This window comes from Balaenoptera acutorostrata, chromosome 4 (genome assembly GCF_949987535.1).
Source record: "Balaenoptera acutorostrata chromosome 4, mBalAcu1.1, whole genome shotgun sequence".
Classification (NCBI taxonomy): Eukaryota; Metazoa; Chordata; class Mammalia; order Artiodactyla; family Balaenopteridae; genus Balaenoptera; species Balaenoptera acutorostrata.
The window spans coordinates 51432995-51454104 of record NC_080067.1 but is presented as its reverse complement, the minus strand read 5'-3'; the positions used below and the strand labels follow the sequence as shown (position 1 = coordinate 51454104).

The window sequence follows — 21110 nt, the reverse complement described above, 5'->3', positions numbered from 1 at the left end:
ATCCTCCAAGGGAAAAATTGCTGATCAACAAAGTTAGATAAGAAAATCTTGCATAGTTAATATTAACAGCATAACTAGGACACAGAGAATACACCTTCAGTTTACTTTAATGGTGCATAGCCACCCAAGACCACAGAGTGTGTTTAATGCCTGTACTTAAGTGGAGCCCACGCTTGAATGGAGGTTAACAGGCAATTGTGATGAACACAGGAGAGTGCTGTAGGGTTCTAGTAGGGATGACCACAGATAACATCTAATAATATTCATATTTAGAAGCAGAGGATCCTAACCATGGTAAGAAAGCACAGAGAACATTTAATAGGGAATTAAACAGAATGACTTTATGTGATACCAAAGATGGCAGTGTCATACAAGCAACAACTCTGAAGGCAATGGAGGATCCTCAGGAAGGGACTCTTTGGAGGCTTGGTGGTGAACAGAAATAAAAAGATGGCTGAAAATCAAAACCTTACTGGAATTAGAAAACAGCAAAGAATCAAAATGTGTTAGAACAGGGGAGATTCTATTACTTTCCATTTGTTGAAGAAATCACTGTAGCAGCAGGAAAGGTTGCTCTTGAACTAAGAAATGAAGTATGCCACCAAACCTCACCTTTACATAATTTTTCTGCTGTTAGTCCCAGAAAACTCAAACAATAATTAAAAACATCAACAAAATGTGAACACTGATCCCATCAGAGCTACCATAATAAAAGAAAGCATAAACATAATATTTTTAGGCAAAAATTTCTCTAAACTAAGCTAAGAACAAAAAAGAAAAGTGTAAGACAACATTCTGACATGAATTAAATGTAATTAAACAAGCATTTGCAGAATTGAAATAATACCACAAATCAGAAATACAAAGAATCTGACTACAAATGGACAAATAAAAGAATATAAAATAAGAATTGAATGAATTAAATAAATGAGAATAAAAGACTAGAATCTCTGGAATGAAGGCCAAATGACAAAGGTTTCCAATGGAGAATATATACAATCAAAAACATAACATGGAATTTAGAAAATAAAAGTGAAAAAAAGCCCAAAAATGTCTAAAAAGGTAAAAGTGATGAGAAAGAAGTGGTGTGTGTGTGTATTCAAGACATACAGCAAATTAGACAAATTTTTATAGAAATATTCTACTTAATAAATGAAAAAGAATTATAGAATTAAAATATCATTATTTTTCTATACCTAATATTAATTAATCAGCAATGACTATTATTATGACAAAATAAGAGACAGTAGTGCTTCATGACTTTCTTTGTGAAAGAACACAGCTGCCCTTATGGCATAATAGTCCAAAAGGGAAAAGCCTTCTAGATCTAACTAAGAATTTACAGGATGTAAAGAAGGCAGAGGGGTATGTTAAATCATACCATGGGGATGCAATCAGCATTATCCAGACAGTGGAAAACTCTAAGGACAGGTAAATCTGTGTCCTCAACAAATGAATTATAAGAGGAGGCAGGGAGAGAGAGAGCAGTGGAGGCTACAGCTAAAAAACAGACTTTAAGAGACATAGCAACTAACGTGAGGATCTTATTTGCATTATGATTCAAAAACATTATCAGCCAATTGAAAATTTGAATACTGAGTGAGTATGTGATGGTAGTAAGTAATTACTGTTAATTTTAAGTATGATCATGTTGCTACCTTGATGTTACTTTTTAAAATATTTTTCTTACAGAGATGTGATTGCATACCTATGCTATTCTTTTTTAGTTCATGAAGTTAAAACAGAATCATAAGGTCTGCCCAAAGTGAAAAGAAAGGCTTCTCGCTAGAATCTGCAGGTCAAGGTCCCTCAAGTTCTCCTGTTTCTTGGAGTTGGCAAGCAGTTCTCTGAGGCTTTGGAGTGCTTAGGTCTCATCCCTGTGGTCCTCCTCCCTCATTTCATACTCCATTCCACAGTTTATCCTCTTACGGGCTATCACCAAAGGAAAATTCACAGCCTCTAAATTAACTCCATATAGAGCTCCAGCACAGCTTAATTACCTCACAAAATCAAATGATAAGTTTGTTAGGGATTTTATGGTTTCCTTTGTGGATTTTTAACACTAAATATTTAATATATCTCTCTACTTATATCTCTACCTCTACCTATCTCTCTCTCTCTATCTATCTTTATCTCTATCATGAGCTTTAAGAGCTTATGGAATAGAGTGGTGAAAAAAAACCATCTCTACTCTTACTCTAGTGGAACAGGGCAAATAAAAAGTTGGGTTGAAACTTATAGAATCCAGGCAAAGTTCTGGCACATACTAGTGTTGAACCTTAGACGAGACACCTTTTTTTTTTTTTTCTTTCTGATCTTCAACATACCACATACCAAAGAGAAATTCCCATTACAGTAGATCTAACAGAATTGTCTTGTTCATCAGATGATGATATATGATAAAGGGCCATTCCCACCACAAAAAGCAAGATTTCTGCTTGATCAACAAATTTTTTGTTTTTTCAATAGGTTATAAAAATCGAATCCCAATAAAAAAGGAATACACATAAAAATTTATACGTAAGTTTTTGTAAAATTAAGGGAGAGTTCACATCTAATGCAACTAGGAATAAACATAGACTCTATATTCATCCTATACATATGTGCAAATACATATACACACATATGCATACACTTAAATGTTTTGTTTATAATATCCTTGGTATTAAAATTATAGTTACAATATTTATAATAATTCTTAATGCAAGGTGTATACACCAAATTAATACTTTGTAGATATTCATTTAAAGAATTTCTAATACCTGAAATATAATTACCTTTATTTTGTAACTTTTGCTTTATATTATGATTCAAAAATAACTATGAAGAAGTGGGGCAAATTCATTATTTTTTCTTCAACACTAAGATATTTAGATTGATGATGAAGCACATCGTTAACCAAGGTAAAGAGAGGGACTCCTTACAGCTGCAGCTGGGAGTGACAATCAGTTAAAAGATCTAAAGGGCAACTGTAGCATGATACTCAAATTTTGGAAATAACAAGCTCTATCAATTTTATTTTTAGGAATATTTACTGATACGGAAAAATTTACAGAATTAAGTAAAAATGCAAGTTGCATAAAAATTCATAAACTCATAACAAACATATATTTCTATAAATATAAATTTAAAATTTGGTATTCAAAATATAAAATATAAAATGAACATTTTGGAAAATATTAGAATAAACAATTAGAAATAAGAAAAAAATCAGTAAAGTTCATTATTTTATCTTGTGTGTTACGTGATAACAGCCACCTTGGTTAGAACATATTTTAAAATTCTTCTGCTTCTTTATGTTTTTGTTTTTCTCAAAAAAGCTTGTACTTTTTAAAATAAAAATATGGAAACTTGCCAAGAGCTTAAATAAAAAAATTCCAACATCAATAATGCCATATTTGTTAATGTTAATGCTATGTTTGTTATAAAATATGAAGTGCAAACCAAAATAACACCTTATGTTCCCTCACAATTATTCTTGTAATAAGACATTTCTTGAAGTTTTCATCAAGGTTAAGAGTGAACTAATGGTTCAGTAATTCAAAAGATATTATTACCTTCTGTGGAAAGCTAGAACAATCAGTGTAAGAATGACTAAGGAGAGAAAATCCTTAAGGTCACTTGAATTTTTCTTTGCAGTTGCCTAATCTGTATCTTCAAGAAAAATTGATTCTCCTTATCTTGAAAGACACTGGAAATAGTTACATTATAGAATATGAAAAATTTGGAAAATATTATGCCTCACACAATTTTGAATTATTGTGTTGATCATTTTATTTGTAATGGCCTCTCCAGAAATGCAAAGCTCCTCACAATTATTACATTATTTATATCTACTGGCTTTTTCAAGTGGTAAAATAAAGTAGAATATGTGCAAACAGCAAATGTTCATTACATAATTAAGGCACTCAAAAGGCACACTATTATCTATTCCAAATTATTTGTCAATTTTAACATTTCTGTTCTTCAGAAAATAAGATCCTACTTCTACTACATAGAAATAGGAAACAACAACAACAAAAAAGAAGCTCATATGAATGTTATTTAATGTATTTGTTTATTTCACATTGCGTCTGCCTGAAAAATGCTTAAACAGGCAAGCAATTCCATATGTTTAGCCAAGCAGTCAATTTTTCTAAAAATATAATCATAACTCTATTATAGAGCTTCTATAAATTACAAATAACCTATAGAACAATTATAAAAAGCATAAGCCCTGAAGGTGAAAATTTCATAGGTTCATATCTCAGCTTCACTAGTAACCAGAACTTTGCTCTTAGGCAAGTCAAGTCCCTTAGTTTTTTCGTATTTAAAATAGGATAATAATATAGGGTTATGGTGAAGATAGAAATGACTAATATCAGACACAAAAAAGCACTATATAAAATCTAGTCATTATTATTATATTATTATTATTTCTGCTGACAATACTATATTTACCACTAGTAGTGTTAGTAACACTGAAGGTAGTATTATTTGAATTTTATTTGCAATAAAAACTTAATAACATATTCTGATAGTCCATGGTAGAATGTTAATTCCAATTTCCTGATCATGAAGCCATTTCTACTGTACAAATGAAATCTCTTAGTGTTCTTTCAGAAGAGAAGAAAAGCACTAAGATGTAGAGGCATTTATTATCTGCAGATTATTATGTGAAAATTTCTAAGCATGTTATTGAATTTTTGCAACAATTGAGGTAATTATTTTTTGTTCATATTTTATAGATGCTGAAGCTTTATACTCTATAAATATTTGGCAGAGTGAACACTGCTTTTCTGTAGAAAAAGGAAAAGTCAGTCTTTGACCCACAATATTATAATTAAGCCATTCTTTAGATGTAACACAAAGTAGCTGTATGTGTTTATTTTTCTGATATTGAAGTGACATTAATTGTCACATAATCTATTTGGAGAAAATGTAGGAGTATGGAAAGAGATTGAGAGACATATTTTGCCTAAATCACAGGGTTTTTTTGTGAGGGTCCCAGGAAATGTTTGTGAACTGTGAGAATATATGCCACTGGAGCACTGCACAGCTTTGGGAGTGCTGTGGTAGTTTTGTGTGTGTGTTTCTTGTTGTTGTTTTGTTTTTGACAAAATTGGAGTATTCAGTAGAATTTTTAAAAATTCAAGCTGAGAGTCACACATACCCCAGAAGAGATGTAGTTAACTTTTTTCTTTTGCTCCTTTATAATATCATAATCTACAAACGATTTTTTAGAATACTGTGTTAAATATTGTTTTGACTTATATTCCTTTTTATTTTTTAATATTCTGTAAGCATTCAATAATGGTCCTTGAGAACTTGCTTGCCTCTTGGAATATGTATGTAGAGATAATTCCAAAATTTTCATTTTGGAACTTTTTTTATAAAACATGTTACTACCTACTTCAAGAATAATTATTTTAAAAGAAATATATGTTCATTTTGGTTTTACATAATATTTTAGAAAGTACTTCTTTTGGCTATCCTGTGTTTATTATAAGTAATGACATTTGCAATGAAACTAGTAGCTTGCAAAGCAATAATTATCATTATTGCATTCTCAGTTGTAGAATTATACATAAAGGAATCACTAGAGCATTAAATTTCAGCCTGTAATAAACCTAAGAAAACATGTTATTCAGCAAGTTCATTTTATAAATGAGGAGATTTCAACACAAGGTTGGATGAGACAGATCCTGGACTTTTGCATCACATCCCATAGTCTCCTAGGGATTCTGTCAAGAGAAAACACCTAAAAGTGTCTCAGCATGATTTAGAATGCAAATCATTTGAGGAAGTTTAAAGTTATTAGTAGGCTTTATGAGTTAAATTTCAGAAATATCATAGGTTTTATTAATAGAGTTTCAGCACTATAATTTGAAGCTTCTGTGTCTCTTCAGCTTTCCTACTGAAAGAAATGATTGTGATTTCTTAACCATTGTATCCTGGTGTCTGGCACATTGTCATCATCATCATCATCATCACCATCACCATCATCATCATTAAATATTTGAATAATCCTTACTATACTCTAGACACAGTTCTAAGAGCATTGGATAGATTATTTCCTTTTATTCTCACAGTCACATGAGGTCAGAACTATTATTATCATACTGATTTTACAGATAAGGAAACTGAGGCAGAGAGATGCTAAGTTACTTGATAAGCATACACAGCTGAAAAGTGGCAAAATCAGTATTTAAACACAGAATTTGGTTCTTCAGCATGCATTCTTTACCATTATACCATGTTGCTTCAGCTATATGTTCCATTAATTATGCATTCATTAGCTCATCTGATTTTTAGTATAGCCCAGTGAAGTATTTAGAACTCTGCTCAATATTCTGTAATAATCTAATTGGGAAAATAATTTGAAAAAGAATAGATGCATGTTGATGTCACAGAACCAATGGGAAGATGCTATGGTCTGAATGTTTGTGTCCCCCCCAGAATTTATATGTTGAAATTCTAATCCCCAAAGGTGATGGTATTAGGAGGTAGAGCCTGTGGGAAGTGTCTAAGTCATGAGGGTGGAACCCTCCTGAATGGGATTAGTGCCTTATAAAAGAGGCTCCAGAGGGATCCCCAGTCCCTTCTACCAGGTGAGAACACAGCAAGAAATAGGCAGTCTGCAACCCAGAAAAGGGCCTTCACTAAAACCCAACCATGCTGGCACTCTGACCTTGGACTTCTAGCCTTCAGAGCTGTGAAAAATAAATTTCTGTTGTTTATAAGCTAAAAAAAAAAGAATAGATACATGTATAAGTGAATCACTTTGTTGTACACCTGAAACTAACACACCATTGTTAATCAACTATGTTCCAATATAAAATAAAAAGTTAAAAAAAGCTACTGTATTCTCAAAATTACAGAAAAAAAAATCAGAATCAAAGCACTCAAGTGCCTTATCCAAGCTTATGTAATAAGAGGTACAAGTGACATCCAGAAAGGGAAAAACCTAAATATAATTCTAGTCCTCTTTCAACATCATCTTAAATTAACAGGTTGGAATATATCAGAAGAATAATAGGCTATACTGAGGATTGATTCTAAACTTAAATTCATAGTTTTCTAAGACTAAATATATATCAAAATATCTTTAATATCAAATCATAACTTGGAGGGCACAAGCACAAATGCAGACACAAGAGCAAGGCAAATAATAATTTTGCAAATGCCTCTTATAAACAAATTGCACAGAGTATTTCAAAGGCTCAGCAAGCACTTTTCTACATGGTGAGCATGATTCATGCCCACCCCCATATATAACTCCTCCATAGTCTTCTTACAGTGTATCTTTTGTGTTTCCTGCTTTAAATGTCCATTTTCAAAGAATCATTAAACTAATAAGAGAGTGTACTGGGAAATTCATGATAAGATGAATACCAGTATAGTTTTTGCTTACATTCTTTTTTCCCTCAAACTTGAATAAATTAGGAGTCTATATGAGTAATGTCTGTAGCCTTATTGTTCTTATGTAATTTTCAAGCATCAAGCTCCAGAATAAAAGATCTTAATCACCTCCCTGGGGCCCCTGAAACTTCAATTACTTCACCTAAAACAAAATCCCCCCCAAAATGGTATTCTAATTACGTACTTTTCTTTAGGATCAAAGAGATAGTACAAGAAAGACCTTTATAAAAGGAAAAAGTTTTTGAAATAAAGAGCAATATATTGATACAAATCATATTAATAAATTCTTATCAAATGTTAGAGGTTCTGTATATAGTTTTCTTCCTATTTTCATGATGTATTTTTGGTTCTAGAATTGTAATATAAAGTTGATAAATAAGGAAAGGCTAGGATAGTATAATGAGTTAGAGTATTTTTGATTTTATTTTCAACAAAAATAATAAAACCTGTTTTCTGAGACTTGTTTTTAACTTACCTACTCATTTCCAATTCAGTTCTTGTTTTTTTGTCATTCTATACCACCTCCCTAAACAGAGAACTTTTGATCCTGAAACTGGATAAACTAATTCAGATTCCATTCGAGCAGTTCCTACTGAATAGGATGAAAAATGTGGTCAGTTGATTTGTGTCCTCAGTGAAGATAAATGCCTAGTAGTGAGTAAATATTGGATGCTTATGAACTTAAAATTAAACTAGATAAGTAAAATTTCTGGTCTCTACTCTGTGCCAGTTTCTGATTATGTTTTATTTTCCCCTCCCCTCTTTTCATCTTCATATTTCAACATCAAACAGGACTAAGCCAAACTGAAAATCCTGGCCTCATACTTTCTAGTTAGTATCCAGCCTACTTTAATCTGGCATCTTTCACCATTGAAATTTGCCCATTTTAGTGAATTATTTCAATCTTTTTGTTTTACTTGCTCTTTGTACATTGTAAACAATTATTCATACCTCCATGGAAATTTTCTCCTATTTTGCTTATGAAAAACCAGTTTTGTAGAGTTTTTATTGTTTAATTATGAACATTCCTTTTCAATCCACACATCTGTTTCCTCTTCTCCTCTTTCCCTCTCCTGTTGTTTTCCCTCTTTGTGTGCGTATCTCTGTCTTTTTCTCTTTGTCTCTCTCTCAGTCTCCTCAATTTAAAATGCCTGTCTCAATGATTTCATCCATTCCTTGGTTTACTAGTCGTACTCTGAAGCCTCGTGAATCTGTATCTCTAGTCCAGGTCACTATCCTGGGTTCCAGACAAATATATACCTAAGTACTGTACATCTTCTCTGAGCCCTCCCATAAACATGTGAAACTAAATATGCCGAATGTGAAAAATGATTGTCCTATTTCCAATATTAACATACAACACCATAAACTAAAAAGTTGCTCAAACCAGAAATTATTGAAGCAATTTACACTACTCTTATACCTTTTATCCCCTCTTTCAAATATATCTGTCATCAGGTTCTGTATATTCAACTTAATATAAAGACTATCCCCACCTCTGCAGTTTCTGGTCTCACAGTGTCTTGGATATTAGTATCTAGTATCATAGTGTATAATATAATGTAAAGTCACATGGTCAGGAATGCCCCACCAAATTGTCTCTTCCCAACTGCAAACTAGGTACTCTAAAATGCAAACTGAGTTATTTTATTTCCCTGCTTAAAATCATTCAACGGTTTCTGTTCACCACAAAGTAGATCTTAAGTTAGAAATGGAATAAAAGATTCCTTATGATTTACTCCTTCTTTTGCAATCTTTACCCCATTGTTTTCTTTCTCACTTCTTAAAATATAGTACTATTTGGCTACATCCACTTCCAGAATATACTACACTGTATTATGCCTTCAGGTCGATAGCCATGTTTTCATCTGCCTGAAAGATGCCTTTCCTCTGTATATCCTACACTTCTATCAGGATTCAGTTAAATTATTCTAGAGTAAAATGTTCACTGTATAACTAACCCAGGATAACCTTGTACACCGTTTTGGGGCGGGTCACTTAAATTGTATATTTTTGTTGTTTTTGCCAGATCCATATGCAGTCAATGATTTAGATGCTCTTACTCATAGTGTGATTATTCTTCGCTACTAATTCCACTGAAGTACCACCTTACTTCTTACCAGTTAGAACTAACTCCGATTTCTCATCCCAGGTATTCTATTTACATCCATTTGATTATAGACATTTCTTTCACTCTCCTTTCCCTTGAATAAGCTGGCACTTTTTCAGGGTCTATACTCATCTATTGTCACTGTATGTGATACCTCGCATAACCAGCCTAGGCTCTGAGCTACACTGCAGCAGAGCATTAGAGATCCTCACTGTGAGTCATGTTTCCATATCATACATGTTTCTGTGGCAGGACAAATTGCTGGTGGATTTGTGTAACCCCTCTGTTGGGGAAACATGGCACTTGGAATTAAACACTTAATCAAGTCTTTGTGATTCAAAGGCCTAGTTATTTTACTATAATAGCCATGAAATGCACAGTGTCTCCATTACCTCTTGTTCCCAATAAATGAAAAGTTTCAAGAAAATAAAGAGAAAATTTGAAACTTTTAATGTGTCACAGATGTCAGATGGCATATAATCTTAAACCCTTTAATCCTTTTACAGCTTTAATGAGGTTTAATTTATGTACAATAAACTGCCTATATTTAAATTATACATCTTGGTGTTTTTAAAATATATTCATAAAATATTAAATCACCATCATATTCAAAGTACTAAACATTTCTAGCAAACCCTGCAGGTTCCTGTGGCCCTATTAATGCATCCTTCTCTCTATCCCAACCCCAGGCAAAACCTGATCAGATTTGTGCCACCATTTAATTGATTTCATATTCTAGAATTCTATGAAATGTAATAATATGATGAACAATCTTTCCTCTGTCTTATTTTATTCAATAAAATGATATTGAATGTAGCAGTAGTTTGTTCCTATTATTGCTGAGTAGTATTTAACTGTATAGATATACCACATTTGTTTTTCCATTCTTCTGTTGAGGACATGTATTTTTTCCAATATTTGGTTACTATAAATAAAGTTTCTATGGATATGTTCATATAACTCTGTTGAACATGTGTTTTCAATTTTCATGGTAGTGAATTGCCAAACTTGTTTCCAAATTGGTTTACAGTGTGTATTGGTCTATACTACAGCACAAGATAGTATTTTTATATGGCCAGGATTCAAACATTGGCTATTCATATGGAACTTCTATAATGATGAGCAAGGCAAGGGCTGCATCCCATTTCTCCCATCTGTAACATGGGGATAAAAATATAACCCTATTTAAGGGTTGCTATGAGCAAAAATTACTATGTGTAATAATAAACACAAAGTATAAAATATAGTCTTTGGAAACAAACTAAATGTTCAAAATTGCATTATCATTATAATGATCAATTTTATGATCTAATTGGTAGATTATGGAAAAGAAATCTTTAATTGATTTACCTTCCAATGACAACTTGTATAAAGCCTCTGTTAATTGATATATACAAATAAGACAAAACCATCCATAAATGAAAATATTGGTTTGATTTGTTTCTCCTGGTTTCTATAAACTAATGTGCAATTAGTAAAGTCTATTACTTGGGGTCATATGGATAAGATTGGCTGACACAATAAACTGAACTAATTTCCACTCAATCTGCTCTAGGTTTGTGTGTATGTGTGTGATAATTTCCTGTTGTATGATAAAAATTACTTCCTTGAATTTTAGTAAGATAATTAATTTTTAAATTTTATGATACTGATTTTTCACCTTATGGAGATATTCAGAATTATAATCATCATTCCTATGTTATTTTTAAAAGCTAATTAGATTAGTTACTTTTAGAAAGTTCTGACACATAATTTACTCCCCTAAGCGATTTTAAAATTACATTGTATTATTGCATTAGGTGTTAGATGATTTGTATAGTTTATTTTTTTTAATGGGAGAAAAAATGACCTTTATATTAACTAGATGTTTGCAAGGTCTTTTTCCTCTATTTCTCTTTGGAAATACTTGTGTTGCTACCTTACATGTAGGGCAACTTCTATTTAATTCATACATTTGTATGAAGAGAGTTTACCAACCTAATTCCAGTTCACAATTGATTTACTGTGAAATATCTATTTACTTAAGTTAACAGTGAATGTGATATACTGGGAAGGTTCTGTAAACAAATTGTGTTCATTTCTTGCACCTCAGCAAAAGTTCTCTTTGCTAGTGTTCCAAAAGTGGCTATTATATAACTGGCTCGCTTTTTTGTTTTTTGTTTTTTGTGGGTTTGTTTTCGTAACTTCAATAAGGGCATTGAATAACTCCTTCTAAATTGTAATAGATTTGTATTCCCTTAAGAAGTGATACTTTCAAAGAATACAATGATCAAGAAGTGCAGGAGAGATGAAAGTGAGGAGATGAAGCAAGAAAAGTATGGGAAAGGAAGAAAGGAAAGAAATGTAAGTTCTTTGTGGCTGACCGTTGAGAAGATAAAAGATAAAATATTTACATATTCAATACCACAAATAATATGTAATAGTATAATAAACAAATATGTATAAAAAGAGAAAAGAGTAAAGCAGTAATCTAATCTTTTTATAGAAGTATAGTTGATTTATATTATATAAAATATTATTGTAATGTATTTCTCTGATCTCTGCCTCAACTCACATGTTAGTATAGGCGAATATGGTTTTGAATACAAGAGCATATATAAAGTTAAATACAAATAAGGTTTTGAAGGAAAATGAAAAATTACTAGAGTAGGTTACCAAAGGTGTCCACAGGCTACAGATTATTTGTTTTATAGTGTTTTAAAAAATAGAAGAAAAGTAAATAACAAGAAAAAGAAAAATGTATTGATCTTTCAAGATAGATGTTTAATGTTTCTAGATTGCCTCAGAATCCTCATAACCACAACAGTGCTAAGATGAACAGCCTCACACATGCTCTCCTATGAACATATATATGCTTTTTTTCTGGAATAGGAATTCTGGATCATAGATTACAATGTATTAAATTTGGTTAAGTACTCACAGATTTGTCTTCAGATTGGTGCACCAAACTAACTCTAACGATTAGTACATGTGCATTTCTGTTGGTTTCTTTTTTGAATTTTATTTTTTTATACAGAAGGTTCTTAGTAGTTATATATTTTATACATATTGGTGTATGTATGTCAGTCCCAATCTCCAAATTCATCCCCCCCCCACCCCCGCTTTCCACCTTGGCATCCAAACATTTGTTCTCTACATCTGTGTCTCAACTTCTGCCCTGCAAACTGGCTCATCTGTACCATTTTTCTAGGTTCCACATACATGCGTTAATATACGATATTTGTTTTTCTCTTTCTGACTTACTTCACTCTGTATGACAGTCTCTAGATCCATACACGTCTCAACAAATGACTGAATTTCGTTCCTTTTTATGGCTGAGTAATATTCCATTGTATATATGTACCACAACTTCTTTATCCATTCGTCTGTTGATGGGCATTTAGGTTGCTTCCATGACCTGGCTATTGTAAATAGTGCTGCAATGAACATTCAGGTGCATGTGTCTTTTTGAATTATGGTTTTCTCTGGGTATATGCCCAGTAGTGGGATTGCTGGGTCATATGGTAAGTCTATTTTTAGTTTTTTAAGGAACCTCCATATTATTCTCCATAGTGGCTGTATCAATTTACATTCCCACCAACAGTGCAAGAGGGTTCCCTTTTCTCCACACCCTCTCCAGCATTTGTTGTTTGTAGGTTTTCTGATGATGCCCATTCTAACTGGTGTGAGGTGATACCTCATTGTAGTTTTGAATTGCATTTCTCTAATAATTAGTGATGTTGAGCATCTTTTCATGTGCTTCGTGGCCGTCTGTATGTCTTCTTTAGAGAAATGTCTATTTAGGTCTTCTGCCCATTTTTGGATTGGGGTGTTTGTTTCTTTAATATTGAGCTGAATGAGCTGTTGATATATTTTGGAGATTAATCCTTTGTCCATTGATTCGTTTGCAAATATTTTCTCCCATTCTGAGGGTTGTCTTTTTGTCTTGTTTATGGTTTCCTTTGCTGTGCAAAAGCTTTGAAGTTTCATTAGGTCCCATTTGTTTATTTTTGTTTTTATTTCCATTACTCTAGGAGGTGGATCGAAAAAGATCTTGCTGTGATTTATGTCAAAGAGTGTTCTTCCTATGTTTTCCTCTAAGAGTTTTATAGTGTCCAGTCTTACATTTAGGTCTCTAATCCATTTTGAGTTTATTTTTGTGTATGGTGTTAGGGAGTATTCTAATTTCATTCTTTTACATGTAGCTGTCCAGTTTTCCCAGCACCACTTATTGAAGAGACTGTCTTCTCTCCATTGTATATCCTTGCCTCCTTTGTCATAGATTAGTTGGCCATAGGTGCGTGGGTTTATCTCTGGGCTTTCTATCCTGTTCCATTGATCTATATTTCTGTTTTTGTGCCAGTACCATATTGTCTTGATTACTGTAGCTTTGTAGTATAGTCTGAAGTCAGGGAGTCTGATTCCTCCAGCTCCGTTCTTTTCCCTCAAGACTGCTTTGGCTATTCGGGGTCTTTTGTGTCTCCATACAAATTTTAAGATGATTTGTTCTAGCTCCATAAAAAATGCCATTGGTAATTTGATAGGGATTGCATTGAATCTGTAGATTGCTTTGGGTAGTAGAGTCATTTTCACAATGTTGATTCTTCCAATCCAAGAACATGGTATATCTCTCCATCTGTTGGTATCATCTTTAATTTCTTTCATCAGTGTCTTATAGTTTTCTGCATACAGGTCTTTTGTCTCCCTAGGTAGGTTTATTCCTAGGTATTTTATTCTTTTTGTTGCAATGGTAAATGGGAGTGTTTCCATAATTTCTCTTTCAGATTTTTCATCATTAGCGTATAGGAATGCAAGAGATTTCTGTGCGTTAATTTTGTATCCTGCAACTTTACCATATTCATTAATTAGCTCTAGCAGTTTTCTGGTGGCAGTTTTAGGATTCTCTATGTATAGTATCATGTCATCCGCAAACAGTGACAGTTTTACTTCTTCTTTTCCAATTTGTATTCCTTTTATTTCTTTTTCTTCTCTGATTGCTGTGGCTAGGGCTTCCAGAACTATGTTGAATAATAGTGGTGAGAGTGGACATCCTTGTCTTGTTCCTGATCTTAGAGGAAATGCTTTCAGTTTTTCACCATTGAGAATGATGTTTGCTGTGGGTTTGTCATATATGGCCTTCATTATGTTGAGGTAGGTTCCCTCTATGCCCACTTTCTGGAGAGTTTTTATCAGAAATGGGTGTTGAATTTTGTCAAAAGCTTTTTCTGCATCTATTGAGATGATCATATGGTTTTTCTTCTTCAATTTGTTAATATGGTGTATCACATTGATTGATTTGCGTATATTGAAGAATCCTTGCATCCCTGGGATAAATCCCACTTGATCGTGGTGTATGATCCTTTTAATGTGTTGTTGGATTCTGTTTGCTAGTATTTTGTTGAGGATTTTTGCATCTATATTCATCAGTGATATTGGTCTGTAATTTTCTTTTTTTGTAGTGTCTTTGTCTGGTTTTGGTATCAGGGTGATGGTGGCCTCGTAGAATGAGTTTGGGAGTGTTCCTTCCTCTGCAATTTTTTGGAAGAGTTTGAGAAGGATAGGTGTTAGCTCTTCTCTAAATGTTTGATAGAATTCACCTGTGAAGCCATCTGGTCCTGGACTTTTGTTTGTTGGAAGATTTTTAATCACAGTTTCAATTTCATTACTTGTGATTGGTCTGTTCATATTTTCTGCTTCTTCCTGGTTCAGTCTTGGAAGGTTATACCTTTCTAGGAATTTGTCCATTTCTTCCAGGTTGTCCATTTTATTGGCATAAAGTTGCTTGTAGTAGTCTCTTAGGATGCTTTGTATTTCTGTGGTGTCTGTTGTAACTTCTCCTTTTTCATTTCTGATTTTATTGATTTGAGTCCTCTCCCTCTTTTTCTTGATGAGTCTGGCTAATGGCTTATCAATTTTGTTTATCTTCTCAAACAACCAGCTTTTAGTTTCATTTATTTCTGCTCTGATCTTTATGATTTCTTTCCTTCTGCTAACTTTTACGTCTTAAAGTGATTTTTATTTTGTAACCCAAGTCTTTTACAATCAGAGGAACGTATAATAAGAAGTGATGAGACTGTGTAATATGCCAAACCAGCTTCCCAATAAAGATTAAAATATTTCAGGGACTGAATCACTCTTGGGGGTCATCTATTCCACCTTTCTCATTTGCCAATTTGAAAACTGAGGTCCCGAACAAAACGAACGAAAAACTGTTCAGGATCACATGGTTAATTGGCAAAACAAGATCAAGATCTATGTTCTCCTGATTTCTCACCTAGAATTTTTACAATATTATGTGCTTTTGTTGTATGGTTTTAGCCACTGTAGGTGCTATTATGTAGTGTTGGCAATTTAGTGTATCTCAAGTTAGCCTGTCAATAAGATTTTTTTTATCTAAACAGACACAACATTGACTAACCATTCTTCATAAATATGAACTTAGACTTCAAAAGTGTGTGTGTGCGCACGCACGTGCATGTGTGTGTATAAGGCCTAAATGCAAATATAGAAAGTTTCCTGTAATCTAAAGGCAGCAAATACAAAGCTGTCCATTCAAAATTTAGGCAATGAGATTTTTTGAAGGAAATACATCAAAGAAGTAAAATAAATTGGAAGTCAACAGTTCTATTTCAAACAACTAGATATTAATTGAATTTTTAAAATCTGCTGATGACTGAGGCATAAAAAAACTACATTTTTCTGGAGGGAGAAATGCCTTAATGAACATGGGAGAAAAACTGGTAATTAAAGAGAAAATCTGTGCTATGGCATGTAAAATTTTTTCTGCATTATTTGCTCTGGCCTTCCACCCTAATAAACGAGTTATTGTAAAATTAAGGTCAGTTTCTCATACTGACAGTATTCCCACAGCACCCTCCCACTCATAGTACCTTTGTTTCAAAGCCATGTGATTGGTTTAACAGAATAAATGCTGTTATCATGCAAAGAAATGTGAAGTAACATATGCATCTGTATTATCTATGAATCAATGTATTGAAACTTCTCTAGGTATGCTAAAGTTGGAAAATATTTGTGGATCATTTGTTACACATCTCGCAATAGTGGAAAATTCTGCCAATGTATTGTTAAACATTAATGCTGGCATTACAAGAAGGCCCTAAGTGGCTTTCAGTACGAAAGCTAATACATTTTATATTAGCATTTCTGCTTGGAAAATTCCTAACTAAGCTGCCAAAAGGGGTTAATAAATGTGAGTTAGAAAACAAATTTGTTATTTTTTATATGCAGCCTCATGACTATACTGTTTAATATTTATTAGTAGAGTCAGTAAAATTTCCTTGAATTGTTCGATTGTATCATGACCTAAAAATCACTCTCACAAATGTTTTGACAATACATACACTTAATGTCTTGAGCAATTAGATTATCATGTTTCTGAGTATATACTTTGATTAATACCTTAAGTTCATGATCCAGAAAGTCCACCTTGATCTGTCTTTCAGGCTACAATATAGATTTCCCCTTTAAAATATATAATTAACAAGATTTATAGTCCCTGAAGGGTACAATATTGAAAATAAATAGTTGCATAAAAAGTAAAACGCTATCCCTTTTCACATAAAGAACCTACTATTTCCATATAATTTGAGTTAGGTCTTAAACTAAAGATATGAAATATTGACAAAAAAGAACTGATGGTATAATTATAAAAGATTAAGCACATTCTAAGTACCAGGTAATAATAGTATAAATACTTATTATTAAGCTTTAATATGATTTTATTTATGATAGATATTATAGTCATGTTTTTAGATGAAGACACTAAAACTCATCTTCTGAGTAACTTGTCTAAGCTTACATAGTTCTCTGCACTAGTAAAATGCTGTATGTATTTCAAAATACATCATTACTCATCACTCTAGACTGGGGCAGAATCTCTGGATATATGGCTCAGGGTCCACTCTTCTAAAACAGACTAAGTCCTCCACACCACTTATTCCTGCCTGTACCAGTTAATATTAAAGTGTACATGGCCCTGACCACCTATCTTCTATCACCTTAAGTGTTCTGATCTTTCTTATTACCTGAATCCTAAACTTTTTCACTGTACTCTCAAGAATTGTGCACCATAACTAAGAAATCCTCTAATAACTTTAATCTCTCATCTAAAAGTTCTCTCTACTTCCATTCTTTCTTTCAATGACTCATTATTAAGAATATCACTGGACTGGTGGCTGTTCAATAATGTTCTTGAGTGACTGATTTTTTGGAGATTTGGGGGTTTGTTTCAGTGTCCTCTGTTATCTCTGCAGATAGTATTCAGAGATTATTGTTAATTCCAAAGTTTTAAAGAAATTCTGCTGCCATGGTCTGAATGTTTGTGTTCCCCTAAAATTTCCATGTTGAAATCCTAACCTCCAAAAGTGATGTGTGATTGTATTAGTAGGTGGGGTCTTTAGGAGGTGATTAGGTCATGAGGGTGGTGCTCTCATGAATGGGAATAATGCTTTTATAAAAGTGATCCCACAGAACTCCCTAGCCACTTTCACTATGTGGAGGACACAATTAGAAGTCTGCAATGCAACAGAGGACCTTCACCAAAACCTACCATGCTGGTACCCTTTTCTTAGACTTCCAGCCTCCAAAACCATGAGAAATGAATTTCTGCTGTATATGAGCTCCCCAGTTTCTGGTATTTTGTTATAGCAGCCCAAATGGACTAAGACACCTGCCATGTTCTTCTCACATCCTTGCCCTCATTTATTCCTGCTACGAACAGTTCATCAACTGGCATGAGATTTATTCTCCTTAAATTCCAAGTCCTGCTATGTTTCTGTGCAACTTCTATGAGCAGCTGAATATTCCATCAATCCCTCTGTTCGGTGAAGTCCTTAGCCTATTCATAACCACTGACCCTCTAATCTTTTCCACTTCAATCAGTCATTGCCACGCTCACACCTGGAACCCTGTCAACAAATTAAGTCAATCCAATTCCAAATATGATTTAATCATCCCACTCTGAACCAACCCTTGGCTACTCCCAGTTTGCTCATTTCTCTGGAACTTCTTTTCAACCTTGTCAAGATGTGCAATCCATTTCTCTACTTTTTCCCACTCCATTAACATTAATTATAATTATCCTCTTATTTTTAATTTTCTCATTATCCAGCTTAGATTGCTAATTCACAAAGATTCTTTGCTGGCCTAAATTTTTTCGAACCTTGTTTTAAAAAATCCCGATATTGAATGAACCTAATTCTGGATATTCTCTACACTGGCATCTAAGCAAACTAGTACTTCTAGGAAAATCATACTAAGAGACAAATTGTTTCTTCCATAAATTTGTGAAAAAACAAATAATAATAAGCCATCAGAAAGCGTAAGCAGTGTTACCATCTAATCATTCTCTCTACAATGACTAAATCAAATTTTTTCTTTTCAGTCTCAAACTTCTAACTCTTCCCCTCATTCTCAGAAGATTACTCTGCTTTCTGATTTATAGAGACAATAGAAGTTATGAGATGGGGACTCCTTTATTATACAGTTACTCAACACAAAATACTACCTATATCTAGCGGTGTTTGCCCAAACTACCATCCCCAAAAGCAGAATATGGGCAGCATCAGCAGCTTTGTGCAAGAGCTGGTGAGAAGATGCTACCAAGTGTTAAGGGCTTGGAATAATGAACCCTCCAACAAGTAACTCGTGCCCAAAAGGAGAGGATTCTCTGAGTGAGAAAAGCAGGAATTGAGTATGTGAATTATTTTAAGTACCAGAAAAAGAAATTATAGTTCTGGAGTTGTGGGTAAGGGCAAAACAAACCAAACCAAAACAAAAAAAATGCTTGCAGAGTCAGCAAGTGATCAAATAGGGCTGTGGTGGTCAGAGATATAAAGGATCTCAGAAATATCCATCAAATATTCTTTTGCAAAGGACAGAAATCCACCCTGCATGCAAAATTCAAATTTAGCAAGGCAGAAAGTCTGGGAAAAAAGAAAAAGGAGGTTAATTTAGAAGGTAGAGGGGGTAGAAAGAAAGTACAGTGACAGTAAAATACAACCTATAAATTTGAGAGCACTTTCTTGAAAGGCAATACCTATAGAGATTTAGGAATATCTGGAAACAAGAAAGCATATATAAAACAACAAAAATATTCTAAGTGGATGTAAAGCTATGAAGATCTTGAATTGGCTACGCAGGTCACATTTTGACGACTTCATGATGATAATAGATGAGGAAATAATGAATCGTGAAACTTTGTAAAGTACCCTGGCTTTACCATCCTCTTCACAGAGAACTATAGTTATTCACATATGGGAAACAAAAAGGTTATATTAGAAAAAATGAAGTTGAATCAAATTTTGTTTATGATAAAATAAAGTCATTAGGAAAACAGGGACTACAGACCATATGAAACCATTATCTAATATGTTTAAATGAAATAAAATAAATTAGTAAGGGTGGGAGGGAGACGCAAGAGGGAGGAGATATGGGGATATATGTATGTGTATAGCTGATTCACTTTGTTATAAAGTAGAAACTAACACATCATTGTAAAGCAATTATACTCCAATAAAGATGTTAAAAAAAAAAAAAGATGCATCAGGCCAGAATTGTAAACTGGAAATAAACTTAAAAATAAACAAAAACAAAAACCTATATAGGCCTCAAAATAATTTAAAAAGTCAGAAATAGGATGTCTTGGGATTGAGACATCTCGATCAGACGTTGAAAAATTTGAGAACTGATAAAAATCAAGAAGTATTAAAAAATAAGACTCATTTTAGAAATGAAGTTTAAATTAGGAGAAAAATAAGATCAAAATATACACCACAAAAAGCACACTAAATAAACTAGAAAATAGAAAAGGAAAATTGTGTTATTAAAATTTAAAAAAATGATTTGAAAGGAAGCAATAAATGCAGAGCATAATTAAAGAGGGTGCAACATGCATAGTTGGGATCTTTGCAAAGGAAAGCCAACTCAAGAGTTCAGGGCAGGTAATTAGCTAATAGAAGAAAACTTTCCTGAAATAAAAGGAGATGTATATCTATATATTGAAAGGTACACTATGAAACTCTATTCATTAAATATTTCTTGAATTATTTGATTCAATGAAAGTTTCTAATCTAGTTGCTGGTCTCTTCATACATGGACTGAGTCCACATTTATGAAAACTGGTTTATTCTGAAACAGCATTTTCTCAAGGTGTATACCTGTGCTAAATTTTTCTCAACTTTTAAGTAGTTGTCATCTCTGGAAACTGTAATAACTTTTAGTTATGTCTAAATACATAGGAAGCAAATTCTTCATGAGAATGAAACTGCCCTAAACTTTCTCCAAAATAGTCAAAGACAACTAAAAATCCAAGATCATGTGTTTGAACAATCTGTTGTCTTATTCTTGTCTTATTTGAACAATCTTATTTGTCTTATTTGAACAATCTCTTGCTCTCATTCAAGCAATTGCACTTTTTAAAAGAATTTGGTCATGTAACATGTATGAAGGAAAATCATCTCTACATTTGCTTTTTAATTAGTTCATTCAATTTGCTGAGCCTGCTCTTCTCTCTTCGTTTTCTAATTATGACAGAGAATCTGAAACAGATGGAGAAGAAGCATGACCTACTTGGAAATTCAGCAGCCAGGCCTCTAAGTTT

General features: G+C 33.1%; 1 pseudogene; it reads right to left on the bottom strand.

The window, feature by feature from the left end:
• Positions 1-21110, bottom strand: part of LOC130708066 (dysbindin-like) — a 125737-nt pseudogene that overhangs the window by 8794 nt on the left and 95833 nt on the right.